The 22,780-nt window shown below is 39.4% G+C and overlaps 1 pseudogene; it reads right to left on the bottom strand.

Annotated features, from left to right (window-relative positions):
- The window catches only part of LOC122140135, a 95,547-nt pseudogene that overhangs the window by 16,291 nt on the left and 56,476 nt on the right, over positions 1-22,780 (bottom strand).

The raw sequence follows: 22,780 nt of genomic DNA, 5'->3' as shown, positions 1-22,780 counted from the left end.
CGCTCATGATCTGCCCTCCTGTCAGCAGATATGAATCCCTCAATGCTAAACACCTCATCATCTGAACATGTTTCTTGAGCTCTCAGATGTTTCTTACAGTAGTGGAGATCCGGATGAAGACTGAGTGTGCAGTGTTTCATTTATCCCTCTGTGTCTGCAGTGCAGAAAAACTACTGAGCTTGTGGTTTTGGGGAATTCTTACTGTAACCCAATGCTTAATTTTCCACCTGGCATTCTCATGAATAGAGTTCAAATGGTGTTGCAATATGTTTTTGTACTGCATACATTCCAGTAAAGGGAAAAAAACACCATGTTCCTTTGGAGAGAGGATGATTACAGTTTCTATGTTTGGACTCAGACTTTATTCTTACACTTATCAGTGTGGACGCTGGTGTTTCAACATCATATTTTTCCACTTGTACTAATTCTCTGGCCTGTGACTCATGTGGTCATGTTTATGTATATTGTGTTTGTTATATTGCTTGTTTTGTTTATTTTGTTCAACTGATGTATTTTTCTATCATTAATATATATTAATATATTATCATTAATATAATTAATCTTTGTTGTTTTTGTAAGCATTTCAAGTAGGGCTGCACAATTAACTGAAGTAAAACTGAAGTTGCGTCATTAGTGTGATTATCAAATAACAAATCAATGCACGAAGTGAAGTGCAGCACTGTGTTCATTAACACATGAGCAGCTCGTGATCCGCCAGCGTTTTTTAGCATCTCAGTGACTCAATTCACAATAAATAAACCACATGAGCTCCAAGAACATCTGCTCTGAGTTTGAGCTGCTTTAGCGTGCCTTTGGGAATGAAACATGCACCAACCATCTTCACAAACTTTTAGTGAGAAGCGCTTATCAACAAAAGAAAAGCTTTCAGGACTCTGTGCAGTTTTTCTGAAAATACAAAAGCTTGATTGTTTTTATCAAAAAAAAAAAAAAAAAAAAAAAAACATGCATTTTTCAAACACAATTGTATCAGAAAAACTGCAAGTAGATTTCCCCCCAAATCGTGCAGCCTTATTTTCAAGGCATATTTTGGCATCTCCTTACCTCAAATAGTCTCAAATTGGCTAAAAGAATTCTAATTTAAAAACGACATTCCGGTAAAACTATGACGTTACTTCATTAATAATGATTAGTACGGATGATGAATGAATTATTTGATTCCCTCACTCTCCTGGACAGAAGGAGCAGCAGAAAGGGCTGAAAGAGCTTGAACCAGTGTGAATATTGCAGTGTTGAACTGCATCTATATTTGGAGCTAAATGGTGCGAGGTGAACAATAATGTTATGTTGGGTTATGATGAGGGTTTGTGCTAATGATCCGTGCAGAGGCTGAAAAGTTCTTTATGAAAGCCTACATGTGGGCGACTGGCAGAGGTCACGAGAGACGAAACCACCTGAGGCTTCCCAGACTATATATTCCCTCTGTAATTTAACGCATTTACTTCTATAATTATCATTACTGTCAATTTTCTTGCCTTTTTCTTACCCCACATTGAAAGTATGCATTATAAAGTGAGAGCATTTTCAACCTGCTCTTTAAAAAAAACACAAAAAAAAAACACAAAGAACAAAACAGTCAGAAGACTATAATTGCTAGATTTTCACTCATTTAAGCAGTAGTTACTGGAATGAGGTGTTTAAAATGACTGCTGGTAAAGCCAGATTTCAGCGGAAAAGAATGCAAGGCTGAAAACGCCAACCACTTCTGGCGCTTCATTTAACTATTCCCACAAAATTACATCTAAATCAAGAAATGTTATTGCCAATTAACATGAATTTAACATTCCACTGCCTTTAATGGGGTCATATGATGTTGCTAAAAAGAACATTATTTTGTGTATTTGGCGTAATGAAATGTGTTTATGCGGTTTAAGGTTCAAAAAACACATTATTTTCCACATACTGTACATTATTGTTTCTCCTCTATGCCCCGCCGTCTGAAATGCATCTTTTTTTACAATTCACATCTCACACACTTTAATACACTTTGAATGGAACATATACGTTCACTTCAAACTGTAATCATGGTGGAATATCCTGTGATGTCCACTTCGCAGGGCACTTACGTTCAAATAGAACAAACGTCTGAAGTGATAAGAGAAACATACTAAATGTGCAGAACAGGGGGCGCAAGGACTGGAATTGAGAACCGCTGCTCTACACTGATCTAAACTCATGTTTGAATCATCAGTGAAAAATCCCTTACATATGTAAACGTACTAACAGACAGAGTCTCAAAATAGCCGGCACTGTAGTCTACTCTCTCAGGATCAGGAAACAGTCCTCCACAACATGCACTGCACACATCTGAATTTTTGTGTTGGACTGTTCTCGAACAGTGTTGAAATACAACTTAACCACTGATTTCTAGTTGTGTCCTCTTTTGGAAGAACAAACAAAGTAGCTTCGCTTTCAAAACGAAACTCCTCTTTTGTAAGAGAAATGATGGCGGCGGCAACAACAGCGAGAATAAAAGGTACGCCTTCTTTCTTTGAGTGAACATTTGGGCATTGTTATGCAAATCTTCCCACACAGTGATGTAGAGATGTGGGGGCGTGTTAGAACGATGCGTTTTAGGAAGGCATGGACGAGTCTTAACTTTGATAAAGAATATCTCTTTGGATTTGAGAATTTAGTCTTTGCAACTTTACAGATCTTCTTTATGCACCAAGAGCTTGTAACACTCCAAAGAGAAAGGAAAACTTGAAATTGCATCATATGACCCCTTTAAAATTATAATGCAAACCACATCACCATAGTCGGCGGATGGGACTGTCTTTTATACAGAAAGGAGGTGGTTACCATCCACACATTGAATGCATACTGTAATCTATTTTTTATGAAGCGTCATGTAGTTCCAGACATTGATTGATTTAGCCAGAAAACACAATTTCAGTCCGCTGGTGTATTTGTTCAATCGATTAAGCTGTAGGCCGAGAGGGAAAGTCGTGACACGAGTGAACTCACAGTAAACTAAAGTAAACACCTTCTAGAGTTACAGCGTTCAGTAACATGAGTGTCAGGGAATCTGTGTGGTCCGGCTCATCTCAAACACTTCAGGTATTCAGCAGAGAAAGGGGGCATGAACTGATCCCCACCCCTGCGCTTGGTGCCAATACCTAACATTCTTTTATTTATAAGAATCAATTACTTAGAGGGAAAACGGGCTGCTTGTTAAATCTCAACAGAGAGCGCCTCTTCTGTGGAGCGTCTGATAATGAGACCACACAGAGAGCATATCCCGCTCAAGACAGACTCCGGTTCCTCCCGTAACGCTTCATGCTGTGTGCTCCGGCGGATGCATGAGAGACAGCGTTAGATATCCAGCTACTGAAAACACATGTGACACAGCTCTTCAGTCAACCTTTGGCAAATATCTGCCACTACAGTAAACACTTCAGGCAAATCTGTGACGATGATGTAATGCAACAGCCTCTTTGAAGCCTAATGACGTGAACAAACTCACTCTCAAACTACTTAAATATTTATGTATTTTGCATTTAACAGTTTTTTTTTTTTTATCTTTGTACATAATATCTTTAAAAGAATAGTTTTATATTTCTCCATCACATGATTCACAGGACTAAAGCTGTTGAGCCATTTTGTAACCTTTGTCTTTTGTCTTCAAATCAAACTTTGTAATGCTGTGTTTCACCTGGTTTGGTTTGGTTAATGCCTTATAAACAGAGACACAAACAAAATGATGGGAAAAGTGAATGGGAAAAAAATAGTTTCAGAAAGGCTGGTCACTGTTATACTCGAGAACTTTCTCATATCAAATGCAATTATTCATGAAATTTAAAAATAAACCAAAAACTTGCGAAGTTCCAGCTCCCCAAATCAATCTCTAAAGATGATTCCCTGATCCTGTGTTCATTAAGATTTATAAAATATTTTTGAATGAAGTCTCTTACAGAGGCTGCATCTATTTGAACAAAAATACTGTAAAAACACCAATATTATTACAGTTTAAAATACTGTTTTATGTGTAAACATCTGTTAAACTGTAATTTATTTCTGTGATGCGCAGCTGTATTTTCAGCATCATTACTCCAGTCTTCAGTGTCACATGATCTTCAGAAATCATGAAAATATGATGATTTGCTGCTCAAGAAACATTTCTGATTATTATCAATGTTGAACACAGTTGTGCTGCACAATATTTTTGTGGAAACCGAGATGCATTTTATTTTTCAGGATACACAGATGAATAGAAAGTCCTTACTAATTAAAAATATACAGTTCATCCCAAATGGATGATTGAATCTGTAGCTCAGACACTCCAAATGAAGAGTGTTCAGGCTGTAATATTTGAAAAGCTGAACATGTATTTGATGTGTAAATCGTGACTCACGTGTTGTGTGAGGAGGCTGATGTGACTGGACGTGCTGTACTGGCGAGCCGCCTGTTTCTCTACTAGTTTGCGCAGAGCAGATACGATGGCCAGCTGGTTGGACTGAGCCTGGGCCGACAGCGAGTCCGTCTCTTTCAGCAAACCAGCAGAACCAGGTCTGGACTTACTCAGACTGGGCTTCTGACTGACTGTGAAACAGAACAGAGATAAACTGGAGATAGAGTAGGAGAAACACTCTTTTAAAAGGTTATCAGCTTGAAGTGGTCAGATTACCGTGTCCTGCGGAGGACGGCCGTGCTGATCTCTGGAGTGCTCTGGGTAGGACACAGGTAGGATGGATCGGTCGAGACGTTTCTTTGGCAGCCGTCGGTGCAGTAGATTCGCTGCGTGCGGAGGCCCATTTGACACACACAGACGAGCTGTTGGCCAGTGGATGTGGCGGCGGCTGGACGTAAGGCGGCGGGAGGCAGTGCTGTAACACGATGTGTTCACACTCCAGAGCTGCAGCGCTCGGCTGATCGCTGCCTGACTTCCACAGAGCTCTCTTGTTTCTGACAGCAGAAGTGTGAGTCTTGCTTGCTACATCTCTTGATTCGGTCTCTGCGGCAGTCGGAGGATTGGGCAGCACTTCAATAACGGCGCAGTCTCCACTTTGACTTTTCCTTTGGATGTGTCCATTTTGCAATGAGTTGCATTTGGTTTTGTTTCCATGTTTAGTTGCACTACAGTCTTCTGTACTTTGGGTTAATTTACTTTGGCCCTGGTTTCCGGTTTGAGCTGCAGTACTGTCTGTGTTTTGGATCTCTGCGTTGTCTAAACCATCAGAGGCCTCTGTGTTGATACACCCAGCTGCTTTAAGAAAGAGAAAATACACGAGTTTGTTATTAGCAGTAAATTATTACAGCCTGAAAGACAAACTTCTTTCTGTGTGGGACACAAATTGGCATAGCAGACTCAAATCTATCACTAGATTTCTAGAAATCTATCATTAACCAAAATTTATCAAAAAAAAAAAACATATTAATGATACTAATAAATAAATAGATGGAAATGATCCAGATCACCCTGTCGGGATATATTTCACAATCATGACTGGCTGTACACTGGCTGCTTCTTATTAGATTTTAACATGCATGTTTACAATTACTAGTTTATTTTATGTGGAGTTGTGTCACATCACTGCACTATTTATTATCATTTAAGCAATCATAAAACACTTTCACTAGGTTAGTATATGTTTACAGTACTTGACAACTGTGTTATGTTGGTATTAAGGTCACAATAACAATAGGGCTCTGTTTGCTTTCATTTATATTTCATGTTCTGAAAAAAAAGGAAAAAAAAAATAGAAAATAACGTTTACCCAGAAATTGCTAAATTTCACAAACAATTAGAAAGAAACAGCAAGTTTGTAATCTGTTAATGCTGGAATCTGGAGATGCAAGATTAAGCAATGGTGTATCATCTGCTGTGCATCAACAATCAAGTTTGGAGAAATCCGACCTGCAAATTTACACAGCCCTAATGCATTTCACCAAAAGAGGGTCTAAAAGTTACAGGCTCTTCTAAATTGTTATGAAAGTCTTTTCTTTTTAATCAAGAAAATATCAAGTGACCAGGCACATAAAAGACCAAAACACCATAAAAGAACCATGCAACAAATGCATTTGATTCTTCTGCAGAACACAAAAGAAGGTATTTTAAAGAATCTTGGGTCCAAACAGCATTGGAGCCCAGTGACTTTAATTATATGGATAAAAAAAAAAAAAAAACATTATTTCAAATCAAAATATGTAAGTAATACAGGTTTGGAACAACATGAGGGAGAGTAAATCAAATGAGTGTATGAAATGTATATATATTCCAAAACGATTCTTGATCTACATTCTGTCCCCGATTAATTCTTCTGCTGTGCAAATACATCTTTACATTTAAAAATTGCAGTTATATGCTTTTTGTTTATAGTTGGAATCTCTGTATGTCAGTACTGCCATCTTAAAAATAGGGGTATGAATCTTCACTGGTTTCACAATTCAATTCAATTATGATTATCATTATCATTATCAATGTTTCACATTCTCAGTTTTCAAAATTACTGATCTTGTCTTCATTTTCATATAAATTTTATATCAAATTTATTTTGTGCAAAATTAACTTTTTTATTATTATTATTATATAAGCACAGCAGGCTATTTTTTTAAACAATTAATTATTTAAAATAAGTGTTCTTTAAGTGTCCGAAAGTTTACAGACAATAGTTGAGGATTTTTCTTTTCTTCCTCAGCATTATTGCTGATGAGATCATAGTCAGTGGCAGCTTTAAAAGGCTGCATTCACACTAATGCGCAGATCTATTTCGATATCAGATGTTTCGTCCTGCTCTGAAAGCATAACTGACTGTGTGTGCATCAATTTCATATAAAAGTATTGAAAATGCAAGTACATTTAACCGTAGCCGCAATTGAACTTAAGGACAACAAACAGAAAGTGCACTTGAAAGTCTGTCAGTGCTGAGTTTCGTGCATCTAATAGAACTGCATTCCAAATGGCATAAATGAAAGCATATCTAAAAAACATGGCGGGTGGAAGCACAGACTGTCGAGCAATGTGCACGTGTCTCACAGCGCAAATTCTTTGCAATGAAGCCTGCCGCGTCTGTAGCGAGCACACGTGCCATATACGGGAAAAATAAACAAGATCAGAATCGTTTCTAAATCGCTGAAGAGAGAATCGCGATGCATCGGAGAATCGATTTTTTTTCTCCCACCCCTAATATATATATATGTATAGTTTATTTGTACTCTAAAAACTCCAAAATCTCATTTGCGATCATGTTCATATTCAAAAGACTCCTAGTACCTGAAGATCACACACAAGTTTGAATATGTGTGATGGAGGATGAGATTTCAGAGCTGTGATGGATGGGAAGATAATCATTGAATGATACTGTCAGTCTGTCACCTCACACTCACTTCATCTGACCATTAACTAACCCTTTAATAAACCAAAACTTTCATATTTGTTCTGTTACATATAATAAATAAAAAATCTAAAATACTGAAATTATAGGGAAAGTTTACCTAATTTCACTCATTTCATTCCAAACTTTGGTATAAGACTTTGGACACAAATTAAGATATTTGTACTAATGAAACCTGAGAGACTTCTGTCCCTCCAAAGAAAGTCCATGTAACCAAAACTTAAACGATACAAAAAGTCATAAAAACATCTTAATTTGGGTTTCGTTTTATGGGTTTGGAATGACATGGAGGAGAGTAAATGATAACAGACTTTTCATTTTTGGGTGAACTATTCCTTTCAGACCACCATCTGTTATTGAAACACTCTTTTATGACGTGTGCTGTGTCATATTTCATGCGCAGCTGATGAGATGGCATATAAAAAATGAAGAAATGTCTCTCACTCTCTCTGTTCTCATCGCTGGTCCTCTTGACTCTGCTGCTGTCACACTTTGTACCCAGAAACACGCTGGCAGACTTATTCTTCTGCGTGTAGAACGTAAGGACTTCCTCCAAGTCACTTTCACTGGAAGAACAAGCAAAATGACCACTGAAAAACATGCCCACTGCATTCGTCCTAGTAAAGCCATGTGCTCTAGATGCATCCCACTGACCTCGCCTCCAGAATAAACTCCTGGAAAACATTGGAGTTGATGCAGCGATCTTCATTTGGAATCTTGTCCAAACTTTCCACCATTTGCTTGGTTTCCTGAGGGTTATTTAAAAAGTTGCCTTAAAGAGGACATGCATTGCATTTCTTTTATAATGATCCCTGAGGTACACTTATAACGTTACAAACACTGTCATAATTAACTTGAGACTAACTTACCGATGACTTAGAACACCTAAGCAATCATTTAGCAGCACACTAGCAACTATACAAAACACTGTAGCAACCAGACAGCAAGGCATTTCTAACGGTTTTCAAACTACTCAAGGCTTATATAACCATCAAACCTCTGCCAAAATGCCAAAGCAAACTGCACAGGGCCTATAAAAGCTTCAAACGAACCTTCAAACTATTTCAGCTTTGGTCAAGCCAGCACACTCAAAGTCTGTACTGATGAATTGCGGTTTGTTGGTTTTTACTTGTTACTTGATTTTATTCATTATCGGCCTGCTGACCCACAAACCTGGTTATAGAGCTGTATGAAGTTCCCGAGCTGATGGGAGAGGATGCGTTGACGGTCTGACAGACACAGCAGACGGCTGGGCTCCTCCAGACACATGTCCTGACGCAGGTTACTGCTGGCTCTCTTCAGAAAGCGCACCACCAGTTCCTGCAGAATCACACGGTCAACAGCACCCATCCCACACAGTCTTTAGCACTCACATTAATAAAGCAGCTATAAAACAGACATATTAGACCAGAATCAAAGGTGCACAGACGTTCTGTAACACCACAACAAACATCAAATAAATCATGTTTGCTACAGATGAAAAGCCATCATTTACATGTTTGCTAGCTTGCTTTGATATACAGCTGTGTGCTGCTATTATGAAGCACACATTTACATTTATGCATTTAGCAGACGCTTTAGTCAAAAGCGACTTTATTGTCATTATAAAAACATTATTATCTGTTTATTAATTATTTGTAAAATTTTTAGACCATTTTATCATTTTGAATGAAAGAAATGTGAAAAAGCACTTTTTCTGAAACTCAGTAACCAGTGGCCAATATCCAAAATCATGGATTCATGCATGTTTAGTGAATAAGCATGGACTGATAAAAATGCACGGTTTTAATGCAGTTTTTTAAGAAAAAAAAAAAAAGGAAGAGAGAAAACAAAAGCATCTGTTAAATGCATACATGTAAGTGTAAATACTCTCGGAGGATACTTGAGAAACTGATATAAAAAATGCATTATTTTATTTTGGGTCTGAGCAGATGCTTTTAACCATGAAATGTCATAATCATAAAAATCATAACCGAGACAAAATTCATATGCACAATCCACAACATATCAAAGTGTTGACACTTTGTATGCATATTCATGACTCTAAATGAGAGTCACAAAATATCAAGAAAAACATCATAGGGTAACCAGCATTTCCAAAAACCCAACAATCAATACAAGTCAAACTGACCCACAACATTAAATGATGGCATTTATGGGCTTATATTCGTGGCATTTATGGACTTATATTCGTCAGTTACATGAGGCAGATATTTCAATAAAACTAGACATGGTTTACCATCTGATCGTGCTCCTTCTGCGTCCAGGCCGGGCCCATGTTGGCTCTGCTCTCGGCCCGCAGGCGCAGCTGCACACGGTGCAGGTAAGAGGAGAATGCCATACGTGCTTGAACTTTACTGCAGGAGGGAGGCACGAGAACAAAAAGCCATGAAATAAGAGAGCAGAAAAGAGCAGAAGGAACTACACAAAACAAAATTATAAACGCAACACTTTTGTTTTTGCCCTAATTTTTCATGAGCTGAACTCAAAGATCTAAGACATTTTCTATTGTTGGAAACTCAGAATCGAAGACCAGGAGACTCTTGGGTAATCTTCAGCAGGACTCTTTATTGAGAACGCACTGCGTGGCGCTGCAGTCATCAACAGTCTAACTAAAGCAGTAATGCTTTGTCGTTTATATCCATTCAAGGGGGATGGATACATTCAGTAGAGATGGAGACAGTCTAACCCATAGCATGCAAGTGAAGTACAGGAATCAGCCTGACACTGGCATTTTCCCAGCCTTGATCTCATCAGTGTAACATTGTCATTCAAATGCATAGGTGCTAATCCAATCAGTCTGACAGTATCGCTATACATTCACATTATCACAGAGACAAAGGAACAGCTGTGCCTTGAGCTTAAAAAGCCAAATGGCCATTATCTCAGACACCTGGGCTTTCTGATTTGATCTTTTTAGAAATGTCATCCTTTTTTACCTCAAAATGTAAAACACAATGCACATAACTTTTTCCATTTATATACTATTACAGTGGAACCTAGATTTAACATTTTATAAACTTGTAATCCCACACTATGTACACAAAAGTCCTATTTCTCCCAAATATTGTTCACAAATCTGTCTAAATGTGTTAGTGAGCACTTCTCCTTTGCCAAGATAATCAATCCACCTCACAGGTGTGGCATATCAAGATGTGGCATAAAAGGCCACTCTAAAATGGGGAGAGTTCTTCTGAAATACAAGATGTGGTGTGATTGGTTAGCTGGGCCACTCTGTGTTGTGATTGGTTAGCTGGGCCAGTGTGTGCTGTGATTGGTTAGCTGGGCCAGTGTGTGTTGTGATTGGTTAGCTGGGCCAGTGTGTGTTGTGATTGGTTAGCTGGGCCAGTGAGTGCTGTGATTGGTTAGCTGGGCCAGTCTGTGTTGTGATTGGTTAGCTGGGCCAGTCTGTGTTGTGATTGGTTATCTGGGCCAGTATGTGTTGTGATTGGTAAGCTGGGCCAGTGTGCGTTGCGATTTGTTAGCTGGGCCAGTGTGTGTTGTGATTGGTTAGCTGGGCCAGTGTGTGCTGTGATTGGTTAGCTGGGCCACTCTGTGTTGTGATTGGTTAGCTTGGGCCAGTATGTGTTGTGATTGGTTAGCTGGGCCAGTGTGTGTTGTGATTGGCTAGCTGGGCCAGTGAGTGCTGTGAATGGTTAGCTGGGCCACTCTGTGTTGTGATTGGTTAGCTGGGCCAGTGTTTTTTGTGATTGGTTAGCTGGGCCACTCTGTGTTGTTATTGGTTAGCTGGGCCAGTTTGTGTTGTGATTGGTTAGCTGGGCCACTCTGTGTTGTTATTGGTTAGCTGGGCCAGTGTGTGTGTTGTGATTGGTTAGCTGCCCCAGTGTGTGCTGTGATTGGTTAGCTGGGCCAATCTGTGTTGTGATTGGTTAGCTGGGCCAGTGTGTGCTGTGATTGGTTAGCTGGGCCACTCTGTGTTGTGATTGGTTAGCTGGACCAGTGTGTGCAGTGATTGGTTAGCTGGACCAGTGTGTGCAGTGATTGGTTAGCTGGGCCAGCGTGTGCTGTGATTGGTTAGCTGGGCCAGTGTGTGCTGTGGTTGGTTAGCTGGGCCAGTGTTTGCTGTGGTTGGTTAGCTGGGCCAGTGTTTGTTGTGGTCGGTTAGCTGGGCCAGTGTGTGTTGTGATTGGTTAGCTGGGCCAGTGTGTGTTGTGATTGGTTAGCTGGGCCAGTGAGTGCTGTGATTGGTTAGCTGGGCCACTCTGTGTTGTGATTGGTTAGCTGGGCCAGTGTTTTTTGTGATTGGTTAGCTGGGCCACTCTGTGTTGTTATTGGTTAGCTGGGCCAGTTTGTGTTGTGATTGGTTAGCTGGGCCACTCTGTGTTGTTATTGGTTAGCTGGGCCAGTTTGCGTTGTGATTGGTTAGCTGGGCCAGTTTGTGTTGTGACTGGTTAGCTGGGCCACTCTGTGTTGTGATTGGTTAGCTGGGCCAGTGTGTGTTGTGATTGGTTAGCTGGGCCAGTGTGTGCTGTGATTGGTTAGCTGGGCAACTCTGTGTTGTGATTGGTTAGCTGGGCCAGTGTGTGTTGTGATTGGTTCGCTGGACCAGTGTGTGTTGTGATTGGTTAGCTGGGCCAGTGTGTGTTGTGATTGGTTATCTGGGCCAGTGTGTGTTATGATTGGTTAGCTGGGCCAGTCTGTGTTGTGATTGGTTAGCTGCGACAGTCTGTGTTGTGATTGGTTAGCTGGGCCAGTGTGTGTTGTGATTGGTTAGCTGGGCCAGTGTGTGTTGTGATTGGTTAGCTGGGCCAGTGTGTGTTGTGATTGGTTAGCTGGGCCGGTGTGTGCTGTTATTGGTTAGCTGGGCCACTCTGTGTTGTGATTGGTTAGCTGGGCCAGTTTGTGTTGTGATTGGTTAGCTGGGCCAGTGTGTGCTGTGATTGGTTAGCTGGGCCACTCTGTGTTGTGATTGGTTAGCTGGGCCAGTTTGTGTTGTGATTGGTTAGCAGGGCCAGTGTGTATTGTGATTGGTTAGCTGGGCCAGTGTGTGCTGTGATTGGTTAGCTGGGCCAGTGTGTGCTGTGATTGGTTAGCTGGGCCCACTCGAAATACGAAGAAATACGAAGGGCCAGTGTGTGTTGTGACTGGTTAGCTGGGCCAGTGTGTGTTGTGACTGGTTAGCTGGGCCAGTGTGTGGTGTGATTGGTTCCACTCGTCGCCTGGTCAGGATATGTCATGCCCCTTATCATAGCTACTGCTGCGAGCTTCAGTGTAAATATTGCATCAAAATCAAATCAATTTGAGAATGATTTTAACCTGGATGACTCTAACCACTCTAAGTTCGTCTGTCTTGGGAAAGCTAGCACGTCTCCAGCATAGTGATAACACTCGTTGCCTTCTCTAGTGTAGCTGAACCAGGTCTCGTCCCATTCGTCGACCTTTGTGATATTACAAATTCCCGAAAATATGCGTTGTAATCCAAATGAGTCGTTCATTGTAGTTTTTAAAAAGTGATTTCTGTTACATAAAATATCTCCTTTTGAAGTGGGCTTTGAGTTTTGTAACTTTGCAGATCTTTTTTATGCTCAGACAGCAACATTACACTAACTAAAGTTGAAAAAGTGAAAAAGCATAATATGACCCCTTTAATATGCAGAGGCAACTAGAATTAAGCCCTTTGTAGGTTGATTCCTTTGAGAATATAAACACTGTGATGATGTTTGACCAGTATCAGATTAGGGTAGTGTTCAGTAAACATTTCATTATTTTTAGTTATTTCTGTTACAAAGTTGAAATTACATGCTTCAGCTTTAATGTCTCCGTTTTGTAAACCTGCTTCATGTTGTTTGGCTCCACTTTGAATCAGAATCAGAATCAGAATGAGCTTTATTGCCAGGTATGTTTACACATACAAGGAATTTGTTTTCATGACAGAATCTTCCGCAGTGCAACAGAATGAAAGTGACAGAACAAAAACACAGATAATAAAGAATAAAAAATAGAATAAGTAAGGAATAACAATATACAAATTGACAGTTGTATGTGCAAGTATATTACAATAGACAGTTTTGTATGTACAGGTACATTATGTGCAAATTTGAAGTGTAGACTAAGTATGTGCGTTAGATAAATAAGTGTATGAATGTATAAATAGTGTTGTGTGTTCCACAGTTACGGTCAAGTGTTTTTGAGATGGATTGCCTGAGGGGAAGATGAGGGAAGCTGTGTCTGGTCATTCTGGTGGCCTTTAAACTCATACGTAACAGAGATGTTCCCTTTCTGTCGTTCACTCCGACACTGTGTCAAGTGTACAACACTAGGGGTCCCTATACTAAATGCCAGAAATCACGAGTCCACGGGGCGCAGATGTTGACTAGCCAATATGTCACAACCAAATGCACCTCTCCTCCTCATAACCTTTCAACCCCTAAGACTTAAGACTAGAGGTCGGCCGATATATCGGGCCGATATTTGTCATTTTTTAATATATCGGCATCAGCCGATATCCGTGTTTAGTAGCACCGATTTAAATTCAGGCACGTCGGCGGGCAGCCCTGTGTTATTGGTGCGGTGGAAAGTGCTGCTGCCGCATGTGAAGGACCCCAAGCTAAAACTTTTGGAAGATTCAACAACAATCCTGGGAGATAAAGGTAGTCAGAGAATTTCACTCTGTAAATGGGGTGGAGAAGGTGGCAGCTCTCACAAACACTGCAGCGTGATTGAGGGCTCCGTTACTCCACCCCGCTCACAGACAGCACCGCGCTCGGAGAGACAGCTGTCCTGGAGCAGTCCAGAACAGTGAATGACATTTGTTCGGAAGCATGGTTTGATGCAGACAATAGCCAGGTTTCCATCCAACTCATTTGCATTTAGGGATGTCAATATTTGATCATTTCCATGATCGATCGTCATTTAAATTAATGATCAATTAATAACCTTAATGCTGCGAAATGCGTCTGCAGTGGTATTATTATTATGTGCAAAAGCCACTAGGAAAAAAAAAGCTTTCTCACCCGAATTAAAGGGGTTTTAGTCTGAATAAAATGCTAGTAGCAGGACTGTAAAATGAATAGATGTGATTATGATCATTTGATAAAATGAAGAGAGCGCGCCATACGTTTGAAATCATTTTACTTAGTTGAGTGTTTCCAGTCAAGGAGACCGCTGAATGCGCCTCTTTAAATGGTTTCGTGGTGCTCGTTGTTGTATTTTAAAATGCAATATTGCAATGTTTTCAAAGGACACTATAGTATTAAAAATAAAATTATCCCAAACGTAACTGTGGTGCTTGTGGCTGTGCTGCGCAGTCAGTGAACCGCTTTTTTCACATTAAACATTTTATGCGAGTATTATGACCAGTACTTTATTTGATCCTGTTCTGCAAAATGTTCGATTTTGAATTTGTGCTTTCTGGTAGGCCTATTTGTTTTAAAAAAAATCCTGCATTTACAGTGCATTAGATCGTGACAGTGCATGCGTGCGTGCAGACGAGGACGAGCGCGCGGGGGTTTGGCTAGATGTATTTGTAGGTTGTTGCTCACGTCTCGTTCTGCACATATCCAAATGTTTCCATATTCGCAATGTATCTGAATGTTAAACTATAATATTTTTTATTTTTTTTATGTAAACTAGATGGAATAGATCATCCTCACATGAGCAAAAAACGTCCTTGGCATAACAGCAGAGTGGACCGGTATACTACAGTCTATTTAAACTGACCAGTGTAACCTTTTATATGTTTGGTCGACTGTACTTTATTTTAATAATGAACAGACTGCGATGTAAGTTTGAAATTAGAATGCACTTTAGATGTTCTGTGTCATTTATACCAAACACAAATGTTGCTGGTTGCTAGTGTGTTTGCAGCACTAGTATTATTTATTTTTTATATATTTTATTTTTTATATTTTTCAGTTTAATTGATTTTTATAAAATTGTATTTATTTTATTTAAATGTATATTTAAGTTTACATTTATGTTCCAACAAACTTGAAAAATTCTGCTTGATAAATGCTCTAAAACTTTTATGTAAATGATTGACTTATATATATTACCTGTTTCATATATTTAATACTTGGTCAGTTTTTTTCTTGTTTGGTTTAACTTTAGATAAATATTTTATTTTAATACCGTGCAGTGCACAAAATTAAGATTCGAGAGTCAATTGAAGTCAGTGTTCAATAAATTATGATGTTAAGTTTAGAAATGTTGTGCATCCACTTATTATTAGTGTGACATTTTAGCATGCAAATGAAGGGGAAAATTTCAAGATATCGACCCTAAAAAATCGGCGGCAGCACATATCGGCCATCGGCTGACCCTGACCTCTAAACATCGGCATCGGCATCGGCTATAGAAAAACCCATATCGGTCGATCTCTACTCTGACCTCTAAACATCGGCATTGGGGTGGGCTGTAGTAGAGGCAGTGTGGGTCTATGTCTGATGGGTTTTGCTGTAGTTGTTATCACCATAATATAACAGCTGAAATGTCTTGGTAGTAATGTTGGGACAGTGACTATTCCCCCTAGGGGAAAAAAGAGTCACTACGGAGATCACATCCTACCCAATGGGGAGGTAACGTGAAGATTAATATGTAAAGATGTGAGGATACCACATAAGGAAAGGTACTGGGGTGGGCTATATGTAAGGGGAGATCTACCAAGACCCAGAACTTATCGACAGAATGTCTGTCTAGAGAAACACTAAGCCTCAGGGGCAATACAGTGGAGAATACACACATGGGGCCTCAGTAGGAGCCACTACATGTGGAGCACTAACCCAATACAACAGTTCACTCGAGGAAACCTACCTCGTAATGAGTTCTAATAGCAAGTTCCAATTACAATAAAAATAAATAATAATATTGTTAATATATGTAAAATTGTCTAAGTCATAACATAATAACACCATTTCATATATTTATAATTAAATAAGCCCGAGTTATTTTCTGTTCATTGCCAGTTCATTCTAGGGCTGTGCGATAGAAATCGTCATAAAATCAAGATCTGACCATGCACGATTTCTAAATCGCTTTATAGCACGATTTTCCGCGGCCCTGACCTCCCGCAGCATGCCATCCGATCTAATCAGAATGCAACGCGCCTATATGGAGCGCGAGAACAGAACAGACTGGGAATATGCCTAACTCCAGGTTCACATACTGTCTGTCTAGCGCCTTTTTTCCGAGCCCATGTTAACGGATCAGAGCATTCACACTGCACGCGGTAAAAGGCTAGAAATAAAAACATGCGAAAATAATTAATATCTAGCACATGAGCATAGAGAGAGTTGTGAGTGCACAGGACGCAGTTTAAATGAGAGGAGACACATTTTAAGTGCGCACACTCTCTCCGGGTGAGATCAGCGTGTATCTGAGCAAGCATGTCTGGTTTTGTGACAAAGCAAAGGAAATCTGCGTGCGAGCGGAGAGATTCACGCTCGTGCATTATTTTAGTGTGCTTTCGCGTTACAATAACTCGCTCTCGCTGCTGCTTCTGCACCGCATACACATACTGTATAGCCTACGCACTGCAAACGGAGTACGTGTGAACCTGTATAATGTATAACAAATCTATTTCAACACCTGAGGCACCGCTACAATTAATGAGCTCTATAAACAATGTATGTTAAAAAAGAAAAAAAAGTCCCTGGACTCAGGATTTATTTATTTATATTTTTTTGCCAGAGGTCTAGAAATTTTGTTACACCTTTACTATAGTGATTATTTTGACTTATGTCTGTTCTAGAGATGTTACAACCTTTGATAAAGCTCTAATTGGTTTTCTTTTGGAAATATGTTTTCAAATTCATCCTGAATGCATTTATGACTGTAAAGCATATCTGTGTGTGTCAAAATTGTGATTAAAATCGAAATCGCAAAATTGATCAAAGAAATCCCGATTGTTTTTTTTTTTTTTGTCAATATCGCACAGCTCTAGTTCATTCAATATATACAGTTAACAATCTAGCTTCTGAGTTCTAAGTTATTAACCCAACAATAGCGGGGTCAGTTAATTTTTTTGCAGTGGGCCACGCAAACATATGTGTTTGGTTGTGTGGGCTGCGAGTTGAAAAAGGTTGGGAACCACTGCTCTAGAAGAAACTGGTTCCAATTCGTAGATTATAAATTCTAGCAAATGTATTAGGTGTAGCCTGTAAGAATTACAGAACCTCAGACCTTTGATCTTCTGAGACAGACAATAGATCCACAGTGCATTAACATACAGACATCTATTTCCACATTTCACTGAGAGAAAATGCAGGAAATGTTCCTCACATATGCAATGGTCCCTCCTCATCCCCTTCCTTCCCCTCACCCATCCTTCCCTTAACCCAGCTCACTAAGAATGGTCAATAATAGAATATAATGGTCTATATGAATGCAAGTGATATTTACATGTTTGGTGTCATTTGAATTGTCTCAGGGCGACTGATACAATGGTCTCAATTTTACAGGAAGTAGACGAAAAGGTAAAACAGATCCTAAGAGTTAAGAGATATTTTGCTCACTGTAGAGGGTGTGCCATTTCCAAGTGTCTCTCAGGCAAAATGTCTATTGTCTCAAGAGGTGATATCTCTACATGATCAATGCAAATTCCAATTGTTAGTTCCTGTCTCCATCTCGGGGGATGTTTGTCTTGGTCTGAGGTACTTAAGGAAATGTTGCAAGAGGATCAGGGTGATTCTGTAGCCAGAAAGCCCGTAGTGTGATGTGTGTCTATTCACTTCATACTATGTATTTTCTAAGGTCAAGTATGCATATTTTAGTTTTAGATTAATCTTTGAGAATTTGATGTTTTGTATTTATATGATTTGATATATTTGTAATTGACATAATACATATTTACCTGACTGATAATAAATTGTTACATTTTATTTTATTCTGTTTTACTCTGTAATTATTAACTCTAGTAGATTACATTGTATCCTTGTTAGCAACATGAACACCCGAGTGAACGAGTAAATATAAAATAAAGAGTTAACTAGAATAATCAAATGTCTAAAGAATACTAATTAGAAACAGACATACAACCAATTTGAATTAATTTGCATTTAAACCTAAATTCGAGTTGATTATGATTTGGTGTTGGATTTGGTGTTAGATTTGAGTTTTATTTTTTTTTACTTTGCAGGCTGAAAAGACAGAACACGCAAGAAACCTTCAGCCAGCACTGTATACCTTCCTTGGGCCAAGTGCATGGACCTTACAAGCCCAACCTGCAGCTCTACAGATATCTGAGCCCTCACTCCCAGTGGGCAAGGTAGGCCTCTAGCCTGATAGGCCATTAGGATCACATCCACAATCCAGTGGGAGATCCTTTGTCTGGAGACAGCATTCCCCTTCTGCTGTCCTCCAAAGCAGATAAAGAGCTGTTCAGTACATCTGAAACTCTGATTGCAATTTAGGTATGTGCTTAGGGCTTGTACTGGGCACAACAGAGACAAGTCAGGGTCCCCTTCGTGGAAGGGGATAGCATGCAATGTTACCACCTGGTCCCTGAAAGCAGTGGTGGGAACCTTGGCCACATATCCAGGCTGAGGTCTCAGGACAACGTGAGAGTCTGCCAGCCCAAACTCCAAGCATGATTCGTTAACAGAGAAGGCTTGGAGATCCCCCACCCTCTTGACAGAAGTGAGCGCAGTCAGGAGGGCCATCTTCACAGAGAGGGCACTGGACTCAACTGACTGAAGTGGCTCAAATGGATCTCTCTGTAAGGCCTCCAAGACCACAGTGAGATCCCAAGAGTAAATGATACGTGGCCTCAGAAGGTTCAACCTCTGGGCGCCTCTGAGGAACTTAATAATCAAATCTATTACCAGTAATAATAACCAGTGCTTCCCCACCGATCTGTCTCCCATGGTGTCGTGGTTAGCCGCAATAGTGGCCACGTACACCTTTAGTGTAGAAGCAGACAGGTGCCTGTTCAGGCCTCCTTGGAAGAAGTAGAGCACAGATCCGATCCCACATTTCCGAGGGTCCTTCCCCTGGGAAGAACACCAATTCACGAAAAACGCACCACTTCAGGTCGTACCGCCTCATCGAAGGGGCCTTGGCCTGAATAATGGTATTCACCACTGCTGCTGAAAGGTCTCTGAGTTCCTCCTGGACACGTCCAGGGACCAAACATGAAGTTTCCAGAGATCCAGGCACGGATCTCCGTCTTCCCTGACTTTGCACAGTGTCTGTGCAATGAGGCTCACTGGGGAAAATGCATACTTGAGTAGGCCCCTGAGCCAGCTGTGAGCCAGTGCATCCATGCCGAGGGGAGCCTCGGTCAGGGAGTATCACAACTGGCAATGGGTTGATTCTGATGAAGCAAACAGGTCCACCTGTGCCTGGCCGAACCAACTCCAAATCAGCTGAACCATTTGGGGGTGAAGCCTCCACTCGCCCCTGAGCGAGACCTGTCGTGAGAGGAGATCCGCTACACGATTGAGGTCGGCCGGGATATGAGTGGCATGCAGAGACCTGAGTCTGTGCTGGCTCCAAAATAAGAAATGGCAGGCGAGTTGTGACATGCAATTGGAGCGAACACTACCCTGGTGGTTGATGTATGCAACCATCGTTGTGTTGTCCGTCCAGATCAAGGGTTGAAACCTATTCAAGGCCAAAAGCACTGTCAACAACTCCAGGCAATTTATATGCCAATGCAACTAGGGGCCTCTCCAGACTCCTGATACTACATGCCTGTTGTAACAACAATGCATCTGAACACCGGTTCTAAGGGCAGAGTTAGCTCTTTTCCCAATCGGTCTAGGTCAGGGGTGTCAAACATATGGCCAGTTGTCTGAACATGGCCCACAGAGGTGTCCAATCTGGCCCACAGGATGATTAAACCCTCTGGAGTCGATTAACGCGTATAAGTGTTTTGTTTTATTTTCTCCTGATAACCCCGAAAAGAACTTAATTACACTTTCAGTTTTGATCGTACAGATAAGTGCAAACATACATCAATCGAATCTGTAAAGTGTCTACTTTTTTTTGTATACAGACATATTAACAACAACAAAACTTTGTGCACTTATAAAATAAAGATAACAAACAAGGAGTGCTGTCTGCAGCCTTTGTCTGCGCTGATCTTCAGATACAAATGCGTCATTAAAATGAACTGTAACTCAGTGAATACTCAACGAAGAGACATGAGAGAGATATCTATAGAAAGCCTGACATGTCTACTTTTAAACTAAACAAGTGCTGCTGAAAACAAAATATTCTGTGATAAAGTAATCCATATGAAAACAACGCGATGTCCGTTTTTTCACGTCTCCCTTCATTATCTTCTAATGCGACCCACGCCCCCCGCGCCGAGCGCGCTTTTGAGATTCAAATGTTTCACTGAAGCGCGCGGCTTTTGAATACGCCCCACACAACAGAAGACAACGCAGCGAGACTGTTCTTCAGTTTTTATTATTTTACTGTTTGCTTCGCGGATGAGAGGAAGAAGACACATGAATAAGACCAAAAAGATGTGATGTGGTTGAGGATTTGAGATTTGGATTTCCTCAGAAAAAAAGAATGAAGCACTTTATTCAGCAGAGATCATAAACATGAGTAAGTCTCTTTTTATTTATTTATATACTTGTACTAGTTTTCACATAACGTGTAAACATTTTACTAGTTAGACTTTTTCCAAAGACTTTTTCCAAACTATAATTCCTGACTAAATGTATAATCAAGTGAAATATTATGAAGTTTCAATAACAATATACACTATTATACCATTCAAAAGCTTGATGTAAATAATATAAATGTAACAATAAATGTAACTGTAACAAATGTAAACAATTATTGCTGTTCTTTCAATTTATCCCCCCTAAAAAAACTAAAAAAAAAATATTCTCAGCTCTTTTCAACATTAATAATAATAATAATAATAATAATAATAATAATAATAATGATAATAATAACAATATATTTTTTTTTTTTGGTAGAAAATAAGATTGTTAAAAGGATTTCTGAAGGATTGTGTGACTGGAGTAATGATGCAAAAAAATTCAGTTTGAAAGTCAGCTTTGATTTTTTCCTAATAAACTGTTTAACTGCACTCACAAGTGAGTATTAAATTATGTTGTGGGATAATTAAATATATTCTAAATAAACTACAAACATAAAATTATATACATTTATTTTGTCCTCACATTCTTTCTTGTAACTCACCCCCTCTCAGTGACACAGCTGACTGAATGGCTCATTATGCAGCTCATTATGCAGGCCTTTGTCTTCTCAGGTGTGAATTTCATGATAGTTGACGCCTACTCGCATATGACTTTTACCAACAAAAAGTGTCTTAGAAAATTTTAAATCAATATTGTTTTTTCTGTAAGTGAGTAAACAAGATGATTTTCACATCATTTTATTAAAAAAAAAAAAAAATTCTAGGCTACAAGCTCCAGTTCTCAAAATTCCTGGGAACCAATTTTCTGTATGTGTTTTATTGCCTTATTCAAGTGATTTAACATTTTTAGTTTTTCACTAACGACGCATAACATTTTTTTCCTCAAAAACACAATCATGTACATACATGCTGCTCACATATTATTATAGCCCAGTTTGTGCTGATTACAGTGAGATTGGACTTTAGCCATTTAGATATTTATAAGAAACTGAAAAAAGCACTAATGTCAGGGCATGACAAAACTTCTCCAGGCCCCAAAAATACCCTTAGACTCCAGAGGGTTAAACAATAATATAAAATAATAAATAAAACATCATTTTGAAAATTAAAGTGTATTCGCTACAATATTTTATTTTGAATTTAAAGCGGAACAAATCTCTAATTTATTTACATTGATATTACGCCTCGGGAGTCAGGAGACACAAGGATATGATGATATCTGCGTTGAGACTGATGCTTGTGTGGCAATTTTCTGGTGATTTTAAACATGTACAAAAGAAGAAAATTATTTTAAACATGTACAAAAGAAGAAATTTTACTTAAAAGGGCAGATGTTTCAGAAGAAGTGGAAAGAAAGAAAGGTTGTTCTGTGAGGTCAACTGTGGTAAATGTGTGTGCAATATTAAACAACACTGTGACACACTGGACAGCTTCAAATGGAGAAAGTAAATGAGCAAGGAGTGTGCAACATTTATTGTGTACTAATATCCTAACTGTTGTTTTAATGATGCGAGCTGACATTTTGTAACTTTGCAAAAAAACAAAACAAACACATCATGAGAGTTTTTCAGTGCCGGATGAAGGCTATGAGATTACAATATAATTCAAGATATGGTGGCAAAAATGTCCTGTAAGAAATTTTATTTTTAATAGTCATGTCATGATAGTTAAGTAATGTCTAAGTATAACAAGAGTGTTGCTTTCCCGAATGTCAGCGCGATCGCAAATGAATTGATTTTATACAACAGCTCAACAAACAAGATGCTAGTATTAAGTGTGTTATATTAGTCACAATGCTGTCTGTTTATCTCGGGTGTTTCGGCAAAAAACTGCAATAAAACGTTTTTAA

The sequence above is a fragment of the Cyprinus carpio genome, chromosome B17 (assembly GCF_018340385.1).
Source record: "Cyprinus carpio isolate SPL01 chromosome B17, ASM1834038v1, whole genome shotgun sequence".
NCBI lineage: Eukaryota > Metazoa > Chordata > Actinopteri > Cypriniformes > Cyprinidae > Cyprinus > Cyprinus carpio.
Note: the sequence above shows the minus strand (reverse complement) of the source record. Positions and strands in the feature narration are given on the sequence as shown.